Source organism: Lepisosteus oculatus, chromosome 7 (genome assembly GCF_040954835.1).
Source record: "Lepisosteus oculatus isolate fLepOcu1 chromosome 7, fLepOcu1.hap2, whole genome shotgun sequence".
NCBI lineage: Eukaryota > Metazoa > Chordata > Actinopteri > Semionotiformes > Lepisosteidae > Lepisosteus > Lepisosteus oculatus.
The window spans coordinates 20,464,071-20,478,363 of record NC_090702.1 but is presented as its reverse complement, the minus strand read 5'-3'; the positions used below and the strand labels follow the sequence as shown (position 1 = coordinate 20,478,363).

Below are 14,293 nucleotides of genomic sequence, written 5' to 3'. Positions count from 1 at the left end.
TAGTAAAGGTATTGTGGTGGTTTTCACCACAATGATCAATACTGTATTTAAACAGTATTTAAAATTTGCTGAAAAGCCATGCCATTGTATATGGCTTAAATCAAAACAGGGCTTCAGTTAGACTGTCAAATTTTAATTCTAAATTTTCAGCCTATGTTGAAAAATGTGAGGTGAATACTTAAATGCTTAGAGAGACAAACATTCAATATAAAGGATTTTGTTCCTATCTTTGTTTCCACCACCTGCAAAGCTGTTACTATTAAAGTGTATCTCAGGAGGATGCCAATCTCAGATGGCAATGGAGCCTACAACTAGTGACTCTTTCTCTCAGCTTCGAATGCGCTGTGAGCAAGGTGGGAATTAATCATGTGAACTGCTGCTGAGATCCCGTATGCTATCAAATGATTGGAATGCCAGGCAGTCGGTTTACTAGAAGAAGCAAAGCAATATATACACATCAAAAAGAGATAAATGAAAGGGTCAACAAGGTGAGAGAACTCTGTGATGAAACTGCAGTATTGGATGCAATAACCTTACACACACCTTGACCAAATTAAAAGATTTTAAATGGTCTTGCTGCACACCATTTGCTGAGCAATACACCAATCTGTAAAGCTCTGGGTATGAGATGATATCTTCTTGAGGAAATGGGTCTCTTTTTCAAAGTATCCAAAAGTGAAGACAACACAACAGAGGTGATTATTTCTGTGATGGGTAATGCAATTTATAGTATGGTGCAAGGCTGTTTTCAAAGATCTGTGAAAGTGGCCATGAGAGATCCTTTCAATTTGGGGGTGTTTCCAAAACACTGAAGATATTTGTAAGCATCAATGCTAAGGCCTCAGTTCGTACATTTGTCCTTACAGCATGTTACAGTGCTGTTGCAGACATTCTCCTGGATCACATTAGAGCCCAAAACAATTTGCAACAACAAAAAAACATGCTTTGCCTCATGACAGGTTAACTGGTCGTCTTTTCTGTCAGAGTGTGCAGAGTGAGTTGCATGGGGCAGTGGTGGCCCACCCATGCTGATGGTCCAGACTGGGCCAGTCCTCTCTTTTTCCTTTCCTCTTTTTCTGCAGCTGTGAGTGTCCTTGACATTAAGCTGAAAAACTGACAACTACCTGACATTGAGCAGGATCAGTCTCACTGGCACAGTTGTGCTAGTTACTTCTGAATGCACATCACACGCATCCCAAAAGTGCTTGCTCACAGAATATTCCCAAACCATATGTGGACTGGTGCTAGTAACACACTGACTGCATCTGTGTTCGGACAGGGAGAAATCTTAATCTGGAATCACTGGGATAGTGCTGTAAATATTCTGTGCACAAAATGGATTAGCTGATGATTTATCCCAGTCAGAACTATCATCCAGTTTGTCTTATTCTCTGTCCCAAATAAGAGTACTTTGCAGGGCACTGATATAAGTGGTGAGAAGTCCTATAGAGACTAGACCCTTGAAGCGGCTGTAAAAACAGTTACATCAATCACTAAATCAGAGGGCAAAGCTCTATTTTTGAAGTGCAGATTGTGATTTACGGCATAATAACAAAAAGACAATGGTTTGATATTGCTGCACCTAAAAATATCCACAGAGCAAGTAAGATTCCCTTTGAGTCTAAAGAATGTACAAGCTATTGTACAAAAAATATCAATATTTTGTACACCAAACACAATAAGAAAAAGGGTGTGAACCAGTCATTTAGGGTAGATGGTTGCAAATTGGTAAGAGTTGATAATGTTTTGGGGGGAGTGTTGAGAACACAGCTCTTTATTCTTAGTATCTAGTAAGTTTAGAATAATTTGGCCCTTTCAGAAGTCGTCAATTCTCCTGTTAGAATAAAAAAATAAGAAATAAGAAAATAGCATCTAATGTGTTTAAATAATGCCTCCTCATTTGGGCAGCATGAGACTGACACACAGGAATTAATATCCTATGATGAAAAAACAAATAAAAAATGTTTAAGAATATGTACAGCCAGGCCATTGAAAGCTTTGTGTTACTTGTTGAACCACTGATCGCTGATCAGCTGAACAACTGCAGCCTAGTACAGGAGAATGAGTATGATGTATCTCTTCCAACATGCCCACTGTTAAGACTGCTTGCAATCTGAGCTATTGCAAACTCAACAGTACATTACAGCACCGTTCACACTGTCTGAATAAGCCACACTTCTCCTACTGATGACTCTGCAATTTCACAGTCACCCACTGTGCCACAGGGTTTCATATTGTGTGCAAGCCTGCAATACTACTAAGAATACTCCAACCAGTTCAAGACCTCATAAACCCTGGCAGGAACTTTGCCCTGAATCCTGATCACTAATCCTGGTGAACTAATGAAATAGCTCAGGGCCTAACTGGCTCTAAGTGTAATCTGTACTGCATTTTAAGAAAGATTGTCAGTACCTGACTTTTTTTGATTGCCAAAATGTCCCATACTGGGGAGACAGTTTATTAGATCAAGAGAAATGATGGTAAAACATGATGTACTGTATGTGTTGTAAAAGCAAATTGATTTTTTTATAGTCTCTCAATTATACAGAGTGAAAATTTGATATCTGACAGAAGAGATTGTCTATCCAAATATATTGAAAAGATCTATCTACTGTAAATGATCTTTCACACACTATTCTTTGCCACCTTTGGCTTCCATCTGTAAAATCACATACTGTACCTGCCAACATGCGCCATGTGATCATGTTAATCAAATAGAGTGTTTGCTTTAGCCTACCGCTGGTTACTCTTCATAATGGGAATGAGTGCTAAATGTAACTGTTTTATCTGTTCAGCTCAACAGAGCACTTGGAACCACATCAGATCATTAATGCTTACCATCCACTTTAACAGAAAATACTTTGTGAAAAATTATCAATGAGTATAATTTATTTTTAATTTCCCTAAAAATGTACAAGATCCTTTCATGACGTCATGATGCAAAGCAAAAGATGCATACTATTCTATAGCAGTAACTTGTGTACAGTAGGTTAATAATTTCATAATGCAGTTACAGTATTGTCATTGGATTGATATAGAAATAAATGTACTTTAATATGTACTGTAAATGCTACATAATTACAAAGTATTAAAGTGTACTCTATATACAGTACAGTACACTGTAATTAATGTACCTGTATTTTGAAGTGAATCTGTGTCTAATGTTCTGTTTTCTGTATGCCTTGGAAGAAGGACAGTGCTGTATAAAATATTACAGAATGAAAAGGATTTTGTTTCAGTTTATGAAAAAATGAAGCGGTTCCATACTGATATACATAAAAAGGAGGTATATCTCCCATTGGGCTGATTGGAGCTTGTTCTTCTTTTGAAGAAATCAGTGTTTGTTTTAATCTATCAAAGTTGGGAATATCCTTAGGGTTTGTTGAATAAGGGAATGGAACTGTACTGAAGGACCCTCCTGCTTAAGCTTCCATGATAGCTTTTACATGTCTATTTATTTGCTCCAAATCCCTCTAGAATTACTCAGAGGATTTTATGCATCTAACTCAGACACTCGTACTTTAATACATTTAGGATGTCCAGTGTAGCCTGTTTCTTGTTCTTGCAATTTGGTCAGTTCTTTTTTTTCTTTTACAATTGCTACAATAAAATAAAAATGCATTAGGAAAAAATTGCAGTATTCTATTATTTATATAGTGAATGAAATGAACATGCTGGTGCCTGCTTTTGTATTCTGAAAGAGCACTTGGACTCACATTAATGAGGAACCTTCAAAGCAATGAAAAGCTCTGTAACACACTGAAGACAGAAGTCAAAGTGACTTATCTAATCAGTGCTGGTCAGACTAATCTTTGACCAAATCCACACTTGATAATTATTAAAGCTCTCTCGTTGGATGGAAATAATATTCACATGGCGTAGGAGTTTTATTCTTTCCCAGTCTTACAAACAGCAGGCTCTAGGAGGAAGTGTCTACATCTCCGGTTTAAAATTCTAAGACCTGATAAATTTGGATTAACTCATAGTAAGTTAGCAATCATGACATATACACTGCCATGTGTTAGCTGGTATACTGGTGCCTGTTGTAAAACCTGAAATGGTTCAAACTGCTGCTGTACAGTATTCACCTAGGAGAAAGAAAAAAGAATGATTTACATCGTAGTGACAACAAAGCAAACAAAAAAGAATACAATGGCTTCGTAATGAAAGTCAACCCCCTATTTATTAACAGGAAGACTTAATTTTCTTTCTGTTATTTGATTATATACATTTTATTATAGTTATTCGCTAATCAATGTCAGAAAGAAGATAAAACTGAAGAAACTATACTGTAGTTCACTGGATCTCTACCTGTTGTAACAGGGCTTTTGAGTGAGGAGGAGAGTATATGATTATTATTTTCTCATCTTCGAATAGAAGCAAGATGCTGCCAATAAATAAGATCTCAAAGGATACACAGTACTGTGCGACTAATTGGTAGATATTCCTCACAGATGTTGAAGAAAGGACATCTGTGGACACAACACGTTAAAGGTGTATGTTCCAGTCTAGCTTGTTTTCCATGAAATAATAAATCAAGCTCTTTCAACACAGGGTCCATTTTTTTTCATGTGTATGTTTGTCCATGTTTTATTATTGATATTCCCCTCTTCCCTTGGGAAATCTTGCCATGGCAGTGTCCCTTCCTGGGCTCTAATGAAACCTCAGTGCATTTGTGTAACTGAAGGAGTGGCTGAGGTTGCTAGGATGTGCCCCTCCCTCACATCCCAGAGGAAAAGTGCTTATTTGATGTCCTTGATTGTCATTCGCAGGGGCCCTTGCTACCGGGCGTATGGGATGCTAATGCAAGATGAAAGGGTCATCCTAGTTTACTGCTGCCAGATTAGATATTCCAGGCAGCTCCCCTGCTCTCAGCCAATCACAGGCAAGGACTCCGTGATGCAGGCCCTCTCTCACTGGAGGGATTCCGAAGAAACTGCAGCGTGATGATGCTCTGTTAAACAGTCTAGTGTCTCTCCCTCTCTTTCTCCCCCTCTCTCCCTTCCCAGTGCTAGATAAATCCAGTGTCTTTTTTTTTTCAAATAGGGGATAACACAGCGCCGAATGTAAAGGCTCCCTGAAGGCTGGCCAGAACATACAGGCAGCAGCAAGACTTTCTTTGGCAAGACATCACCTTTTATTCCATGTTTCCAGATTGCATCTTACCTTAAAAGGCAACCATCTAGAGCCCAATTTGCACCACAAAGACAGCAATTCCAGGTAAGATCCTGTTCTCTTTCTCAGCCTTTGGTGCCATGGAAGTCATGTTTTCTGTTACTGAAGTACAGGAAGTCTACTTAACTGTGTGCTCATATTTGTCATCCTTTATGACCCAGTGCCTTCACTGAATTGTTTGTGGTTTTGCTTCATTATTTTTTGGAGGGGAGTGTGTGGGTGGGTAGGAGATTTCGTTGTACTATACTATTGTAGTTATTGGCTGGGACTACCCCTTCACGAGAGTCATGTTTAGGCTGTGCTCTTGTTTATTCAAATAAAGCACTGAGTGCGTGGGAAGACACAGTCGACCTGGAGCACCACACAACTGCTTTCAGATTGCAGCCAGGGAAACTAATCCTTTGGTCCATACCATCAGATAAAGTGGGAAGGTTGTTTTAACAGCTTTCAGATATGATGGACTTATCTTTTACTCAACTTGCTTAGGCTAGAAAAATATTGATTTTCAAATTAACACCTTTGTAAACTGAAATAAACCCACCTTACCAGTTTGTCCTCTTTCTTGCCTCTTTCCACAATTGGAAATGTATCATATTAATCCACACTGTTGTTATGAAACTGAAATAATACATTGTTGCTGGGGTACTGTAGATTATGGAGCTGTTCCTTTGACAGTCTAATACCAAATTTCATTTGGATATGTGTGTGATTACAAAATGTAACGCTAGTGATATTTGTATATGCTTTTGTTCATGTATTCCTGAACTGCAGTATTTGTAGTGTGGGGTTCTCCTCTGTTAGTCTTTACAAGATAATTCAATTGCCAGGTTTTTACATATTAAAACTAAAATAGTAAAAACTTTTTCATGATCTGCAAATATTAACACAGTAAGTCCTAAAATGCCTTATTTCAGTTTACATCTTTAAGTTTGGGTTTGCCATTTCCCTATGTTACTGCACGTTGATAAACGATAAAATAGTAAGGAAATGGTGTCTTTGTTTTCTGTTGTATATTACTTCAATTCATAGGTGGCATGATAGCGGTTGCTATGAACATTTGCCGACATTGCAAGTAACTGCACAGCTGCCTTACATAATACAGTAACAGTACTTACATAACAGATCCTGGATGTGTCTAAACTATACAATTGAAACATGTTTCCTAAATAAGAAAATAAACAGTATCAAGGATATTTTATGTGTTTAAATAAAGTCATGAAATTGACAATCAGTTTATGGAGATTTTTAACATGCCAAACATACCAGGAAAACTCTTGGGCTCTAAGCCTACATGCTTTTAATATGGTTATTGGGCAGCATGCTAATGACAGTTTTTGCAATCTGTAATTCAATCAGCTCTGATACACACTGCCTTCTACCATCATTCATCAGACCCAGCTGAGTGATTTCTGTCAGATTGCAGGCTGTATAGAGATCTCTCCAGGTAAATGTTGCTGGCAGGCTGTTCAAATGCGGTCTTGAATGAGCAGTAGACAAAAAAGTGCCTGGCCACAATGTACTGACAGATGTTAGTTCCCAAATAAATCATTTCCTTCAATTGTCAAGGGGGATGTCATGTTTTTATCCCTTACTGAATGCCCATTAATGAGTAGAAAGAAAACTGATTCTCTGCCGTATGTACTTGTAAGCATACTCCATGTTCAGGATTTTGTATTATACTTTTAAAAGTCTGAGGTTAGAAGAAGCACAATGGAAAAAATGCCACTGGTATTGCACAAGTCCTTTGACATTAACCACTCATTTGGAGTACAGCTGATGGGAAATAAACAGTACTGCTGTTAAAGGTAATTAGAAATACAAAACTAAAAAACAGTAACAGTACTCTTACTGTAGTTCAACCTTGTGATGCTTTGGTGCCAGAGATTTAGCATCCGGAAATGTGCGGCAATAACACTTATAGTACCTGTGTGATAGATAAAAGGGATTTATATTCTTATCAATTTAATATGAAAAATCTTCCTTACTTTTACATGAGTTGGTCATGTAAAAATGGGTTCTGGAGGGGAATTGTAAATAATGTAAAAATGTTAACTTGTCATTTAGAAGGCAAAATGCGCTTATCAAGAAAGGACCAAAAGTGTAACAGGAAATGACCTTGACATGACTGTCCATGTAATGGACCACAAAAAGAAACCCTTCATTGCAGTCAATCTAAGGTGTACAGGTCGTTACTCTGTTATTATTACTTATTTACTTCATTGTGTGTGTACTGTATATTTTTCCTAACATCTGCGTAATTAGATTTGTTGCTCTGGTCCTCGAGGTCACAAAGTCACATCTTATGATGCATTTTCTCTCTTGTTCAAGAGTGTGTTTTTGCTCTAGAATGACAGCTGCATGTTTACATTCATACATATTATAAAAATAGCAATTTTTTAGAAAACATCCAAATCAGCTTAAAATGCTCTGAAAAGTTAATAAAATAAGTTATTGTATTGAAATCGACAATAATTTTTCTATATTATTAAATATTTATAGATAAGACCATGAATCTGCCTCTTCAGTGTACATTTTAACAATATTTATAGGGATTTCCTCTAAACTCCATTTAATTTTTAACATCAGTCGTCATTGTAGCGCCAATTATTACATTAAGGTGAGTTCCGTGAAGGAGCTAGCGTCTCTTGCTTGTGTAGACATGCTGCTTACTTAGTCGCACATCATCTTTAAAATTCATTAACTACTGCAAGACCTCATCACTTCTCTCTGCATACATCTAAAACTACACGTTACTCTCTACCTGGAATTAAACTGCATGTAAAAACATTGTCTGTGTCAGAATAAGCTGCCAAAAAAAGATTTTGCAGTTTCCTTTTGAAACGAGCAACCACCCTTATTTTATCAGTAATCGCTTTTCCTGAACCTCTGTCATTCTGTTTTCTGCAAATAAAATGTAACTTGCTGATCCTTATTTGCAGACCCAGGTGATTCATCTTTCTGTACTCACCAGATGTAATTTGACAGGCAGTTAACTGTTAATTTCCTGGTTATAAAGCGTTCTGTTCCCTGAGCTAACTCTCTGAAAATGACAGTAGCAGAATGGTTTTATTATATGGTTCATTTTCTTTATTCGGTTTTGATTATTGTTTTATTGGGTACCCTAGCATTATATTTTTGAAATGTAGTCTAAGGTAAAATTGCTTTTTGTAATTGAAGTTAGTAAAGGTTGCGGAATGATAATATTGATGAAGAAGAAACTCCCAGTGATGTGTTGCTGTACTCATGGAAAAAAAAAAGGTGCTTTGCTAACTGGACATTTGCAAAGCCACTTATTTCTTCAGTTTGTGTGCAACATTAATAAATATTAAAAGTCTTAGTAAATAGCGTATAAGCATGTTTTGACACATCTGTGGTATGTTTTTAATGCTTTACACAATGAAAACAATAAACAGCAGAGTTACATCCAATCAATGGCTTAAAAAGGATTGGGTTATAGGCTGGTCACATGCAGTCCCCTAAAACATTCTAAGTGCAGGTCAAGAAAGAAGTATAGGATCAATTTTAATTATAGAGTATAGCTTACATTTCAAGGTCATTCTTGTCACTGGAAAAGAGAAAGAAAAAAAAACAGACATTGACATCCTATTATAATTGACATACTCTAGGTCACACATGTTGTCATATTAAAAGTCAAATTGTACCTTCAGTCAGTTATCCAGATTCAGGATGTCCGTGTCTGTCCATGCCTTGAAAAAATAGCTATTTATTTGTGTTTCTAATTATAAAGATACTTTCCCTTTCACTTAATTAATGTCAAGCTGATATTCCTATCCTGTGAATAATGAGTATTTAATACAGCATGACTTATAGGCAGATTTCAATTTTTAAAGTGGGCTCCTGAGTATCACTCAGAACACAAATTGAGCCTTATATTATGGCTGGATGGAACATATGATTGGCATTTCCTATGAGGTAATGAAAAGGCCATCTAGTCTCCTGCCAAGGTTAGTGAGCTAGAGCTAAAAAGGTTATCTTCAGCTTGCCATGCAGCTCATCCAGTGAGTCCTGGAAGTTGCTAGCCACCTGTGAGCTTCCAGCAGTCAATGAGAGATGCGCTGCTTCTGCAATTGGTGCTAACTCCATTGTAAAGAACTGTGGAAATCAATATGCCACTTGTTCTTATTTTCCCCTTGTGCAACAGGGGTTATAGTGACAAGATGCACTGATTAGTATTTGGGTTTTCCAAATCACATGGCTATAAAAATAGAAAAGCAACTGGCAATACCACATTTACATAAAACATCAACTAATGAGGACCAAGAAAATATGCTAACCTTTACTTATTAAACATACCTTCATTTCATTATACAATCCAGAGCTCTGTTGAATTAAAAACGTGAAGACACTGGGGTCCTTTAAGAACCCATCTACTCAGTTAGTGATAAATTAATAAAACCTTGTTGTCTGAAATTTGAATTTGCCATTCCAGTTTCATCTTAGGGAAAACTTGACATGTAAAAAATACTTAAAGAAACAGCCTGCTCCAGGTCTACCAAAGAGGGAGCTGTGCTTCCACATCTTGTGAATATTTAGCTGTTTGCTTGGCTAATGTTCCAGTGAAAACCGATCAAGTTCCCTTTTAAACTGTGAAATTCATATTTGCTTCTCTTCTGAAAAAAGCCAAGAGATACTGTAAGATAGGAAATGGAATTATTGCAGTGCTAAATTTGCCAGGGTTTGGAAGAACACTCTAATCTTACCATGGTTCATTATTCATGTTTTACTGAAGCATTCAAAGTACATGTAGCTGAGCTGCCTGGATGCATTATAAATGTTTGATGTAAAAATACATTTTGGAAAGTGTCAGTCCCTGAGGTACTCTGACTGTGCTTTATTAAATACAAGAGGTACTGTATGCCATGAAGAGAAAAGAGGTCAGCCAGCAAGAGTGAATTACTCATTGCTTTGGCCTAGACAATTAGTGAACAGTAACTAGAGACATACTGTACTATAAATTTCATTGTTTTCCCTTTATTGTGCAGACGTATCACAGCAATGCAAATAAGCACTTAGGTAAGCAAAACTGGCAAATTTTGCTTTAAGAATGAATTATTCATTTATTTTCTTTAATAACTGGATGTGCACTCAGGCCTGTTTTTATCAGTAATCAGGGAGCCCCTGATGTTAAAGCCATATTCAGGCAAACTATACAGATAAGGCTCAAATTACAAGATCAATAAGGCAGCTGCAGTGATAGAGGCCCAGTGTTATTTTTCAGTGGCCTGTTAAGGTTACCTTTGTTGATGAATAAGATACAGTCATTACCTAATCTTAGTGACAAATCTGAAATATTTCTTATTACTAGTAGAAAGAAATAAAAATTGGCACCCTCTGAGTTCCTAAATATACCCAAGGCATGGATAAAAATGTGCACCATTTATATTTTAGGAGGATTAATAAGAAGTCGTTTCTGATCTAAGGAACTCCTCTTTAAATGGAGTGATATCGTGATTACACTTCTTGCAAGAGTAATGCAGGGGGTAGAAACAGGGCCGTTGAAAAGGGTGAACAGCTGCACCTTGTTATTAACGACTCTCTGGCTGAGACGATAAGAACAGCTACAGGCGAGTGCTAATGTGCCGTCTTCTGAAATCCTTCCCTTTGCTTTGGCTTGCTGTGGTTGCTCCGAAGGGCGATGCGCGAAGAACCATGTGTTCATACAGTTTCTGGAGCAAGTGGGACAACTCTTTAATGATGCAAATTGAAAATGCAGGCTTCCTGCGTCATTGACTTTAATTTGCTAGACACAAACAGGGTTTGACAGCCTCAAAGTTAAGATCAAAAGAGTTCACTTAGGGTTTATTTTCAAAAAGCTTCTGCATTGCTGTGTTAAAGATGAGTAATATGGATGTTCTGGGGAGCTATTCAGGTGACTGATTCGTGTCTACTTAATTATTACTAGCTCTCATTTATGTAGCGCTTTACCACAACAAATACTAAAGCACTTTGCATAAAAAAACGTAGCCACTGTTGAAATTTACTGTATCACCCACTGTGGTGAAGTGCAGCAGCTGTTATGCTCCTGCATCCCCATGACATGGTAGATCAAGTGGTAAAAATGGAAAATGCCTTCACTTGTCCATTTATGGGGGAATTTAAGGCTATATTATGCAAACCTATGAGTTTAGCTAAGGAGAGCAGAGTTAAAACCAACATTACTCCATTTACTGTGCTATGGCATATTATTGACCAGGAAGTCAGGACATTGGTAACATCTTATCTGAGGGATAGTACAGTAAGTCCTACCGTACAGTGTTCCCGATAACTATACAGAGGGAATTAGAAATTCTGTCGTGAAGGAAAATGCCAGACCTTTCCATGCTCTGTCTTACTGGATCTACCTGGTTTTAGGCTAGATTAATTAAGTACACATATCTGAAGAAATTACATATATTATAAAAATAAATTGATAATATGCTGCTTTAATGAAATATGAGGAATTACTGTTTCCCATAAACATGATCTGTATACAGTACCTCTGCAACCCTGTATTGGATAAAGCAGTAAGAAAATGGATGAATCCATCCATTATATCGTGGGAATAGCCCATTCTTATTGAATACTGTAAGTTACAGTAGTAGCTAATCAGGCCTTCTCTTGTGTGCCGTGATATGGAAGAAAAGACAACTGGCGCATTTGCAGGCAGGAGCTTGATTTAAAAAAAAATAGGAACGGGTTATGTAACTCAGGCTAGAAGAAGCTAATGAACTGGTATTCATGTCTGTAGATGCCATGTCTCTACAGTGTGATGAAAAAAGCAAATTCTCATAATTTCACAGATTGTACACAGTTATTTTTTTTGGGTGTTCACAATTCAGTCCTTTTAAGTTGATTTTAGGCTGCTCCTGTCAATGTCCACGTAACAGTAACCAGTTTATCTTTTTTTATTGCTTCAGGAAGTGTTTTAATGCTGCCTTCTTCAGTGTTACTGAATGTCAGGTACTGTAGTTTTTGTTCTGGGAACTGGAATTACACAAGTTCAAAAGCTCAAACATTAAATCAGCAAAGACACTGAAAATCAATAGCTGAAAGTCAGCACATTAATACACATTTGCACACTTCTACCTCTTAGCATTATCAAATCTTTATAAATACGTATTGTACTGTACAGTATACATAAAGTGTTTTTATACTGTATATTTTAAAACCCATCTCTCTTATATCTGTAGGGATATCTAAGATACAGTATCTCGCAAAAGATAATAATTTCTCATGTTGTTGAATTTCAAATGATGTACACACATTTTTAAATAAGCATTTTATTCATAACATAACTGCTCAAAAACATATTTTAGTTTTTGATTGATTGCAGTTTTTGCTTACATTTAAAGTCTTTCACCCATAAAAGTGTTCAGTATGAGCAACTGAGAGCTGGTTACAAATATTGGGTTTGGAATGAGACATCATTGGAAGGGAATGAATACTTTTGCAAGACACTGTATATATACATACACACTGTATACACAGTGTTCTCAGAGTGTAATAAGAAGTGTTAGGCAACTAGCCCATCAACTATCATGTTTATATTTTTAAAATTCTTATTGAGCCTTTTAACCATAAATAGACAAATATACTAAGAAGCATTCAATGCCTCAGTATATTACAGTGGATATAAAAAGTCTACACACCCTTATGAAATTGCATGTTTTTGTGATGTAAAGCTAGAAATCAAGATATATCATGTCAGACATTTTTCCATCTTTAATGTGACCTTGCAACCAACAAAATTAAAGAGAAAAACAAATAGCTAATTATTAGGAAAAATAATTGAAATTTAAAACCTACAACACACTGGGTGCATAAGTTTGCGCACCCTTTTATAATGGAGGCTGTAGCTGTGTTCAGAGTTAACCAATCACATTCAAAATCATGTCCAAAGGTAAGCAGCATACGCCTGCCACCGATGAAAGTGATTCTGATTAACCCCAAATAAAAACCAGCTGTTCCTGTAGGATTTCCTTGAAACTTTCCTGGTTGCATCCTACTAGGAAAGTCATGGTCCGCAAGGAGCTGACAAAATATCTACAGGATTTTATTGTTGAAAGGTGCCGATCAGAAGAGGGGTATAAAAGAATATCAAAGGCATTGGATGTACCATGGAGCACAGTGAAGACTATCAATAAGTGGAGAAAATGTGGCACCACAGGGACATTGCCAAGATCAGGACGGCTCTCCAAAGTCGTTGACAGGACAAGGAGAAAACTTATCAGGAGGCCTACAGCAACATTAAAGGAGCAGGAATTTCTGGCAGGTACTGGTCACTCCTTGCATGTAACAACAATCTCCCATATTCTGCACACGTCTGGGCTATGGGGTAGGGTAGCAAGACGGAAGCCATTTCTCACAAAACACATCCAAACCATCTACATTTTGCCAAAAAAATACATTCAATCACCCTAAAACATGTGGGTAAATGTCTCATGATCTGATAAGACAAAGGGTGAACTTCTAAAAGATATATTTGGTGAAAAGACAACACAACTCGTCATCCAAAGAACACCATACCTACCGTGAAGAATGATGGTAGAAACATCATGCTTTGGACCTGCTTCTCTTCAGCTGGGACAGGGGCTCTATTCAAGCTAGATGGGATAATGACTACTGTAGCTCCAAATATCAAGATATTTTGGCACAAAACCTGCTGGCCTCCGTCACCTTCCAACATGATAACGACCCCAAGCACACATCCAAGTCAACCAAGGAATGGCTTCAGAAAAGAAAGCCTTGGAATGGCCCAGTTAGAGCCCAGATCCAATAGAAAACCTGTAGAATGACCTAAAGAGAGCTGGCCACAGGAGATCCCCTGGCAATATGAAGGAGCTTGAACTTTTTTGCAAGAAAGAGTGGGATAAAGTCCAGGTGTGCAAAGTTGATGGAGACTTATTCACAAAGATTTATGTCTGTAATAAATGCAAAAGGTGCTTCCACAAAGTATTAGATGGCGGGGTGCACACTTATGCAGCCAGGGTGTTGTAGGAATTTCAATTATTTTTCCTAATAATTATTGTTTTGTAGTTTGTTTTTCTCTTGAATTTTGTCAGTTGCAAGGTCACATTAAAGATAGAAAAATGTCTGACATGATTTATCTTGATTTCTG

The 14,293-nt window shown here is 37.2% G+C and overlaps 1 protein-coding gene across 4 annotated transcripts in view; it reads left to right on the top strand.

Annotated features, from left to right (window-relative positions):
* Nucleotides 1-4,934: 4,934 nt before the first annotated feature.
* The window catches only part of syt1a (synaptotagmin Ia), a 310,182-nt gene continuing 300,823 nt past the window's right edge, over nucleotides 4,935-14,293 (top strand). For 2 of the 4 annotated variants that reach the window (XM_015352864.2, XM_069192263.1), the window contains exon 1: nucleotides 4,936-5,220. The gene's annotated coding sequence lies outside the window, so the exon portion shown is untranslated. Of the gene's footprint in view, nucleotides 5,221-14,293 lie in introns of all 4 variants that reach the window. The other 2 variants (XM_006633538.3, XM_015352862.2) reach the window with 2 other exon arrangements.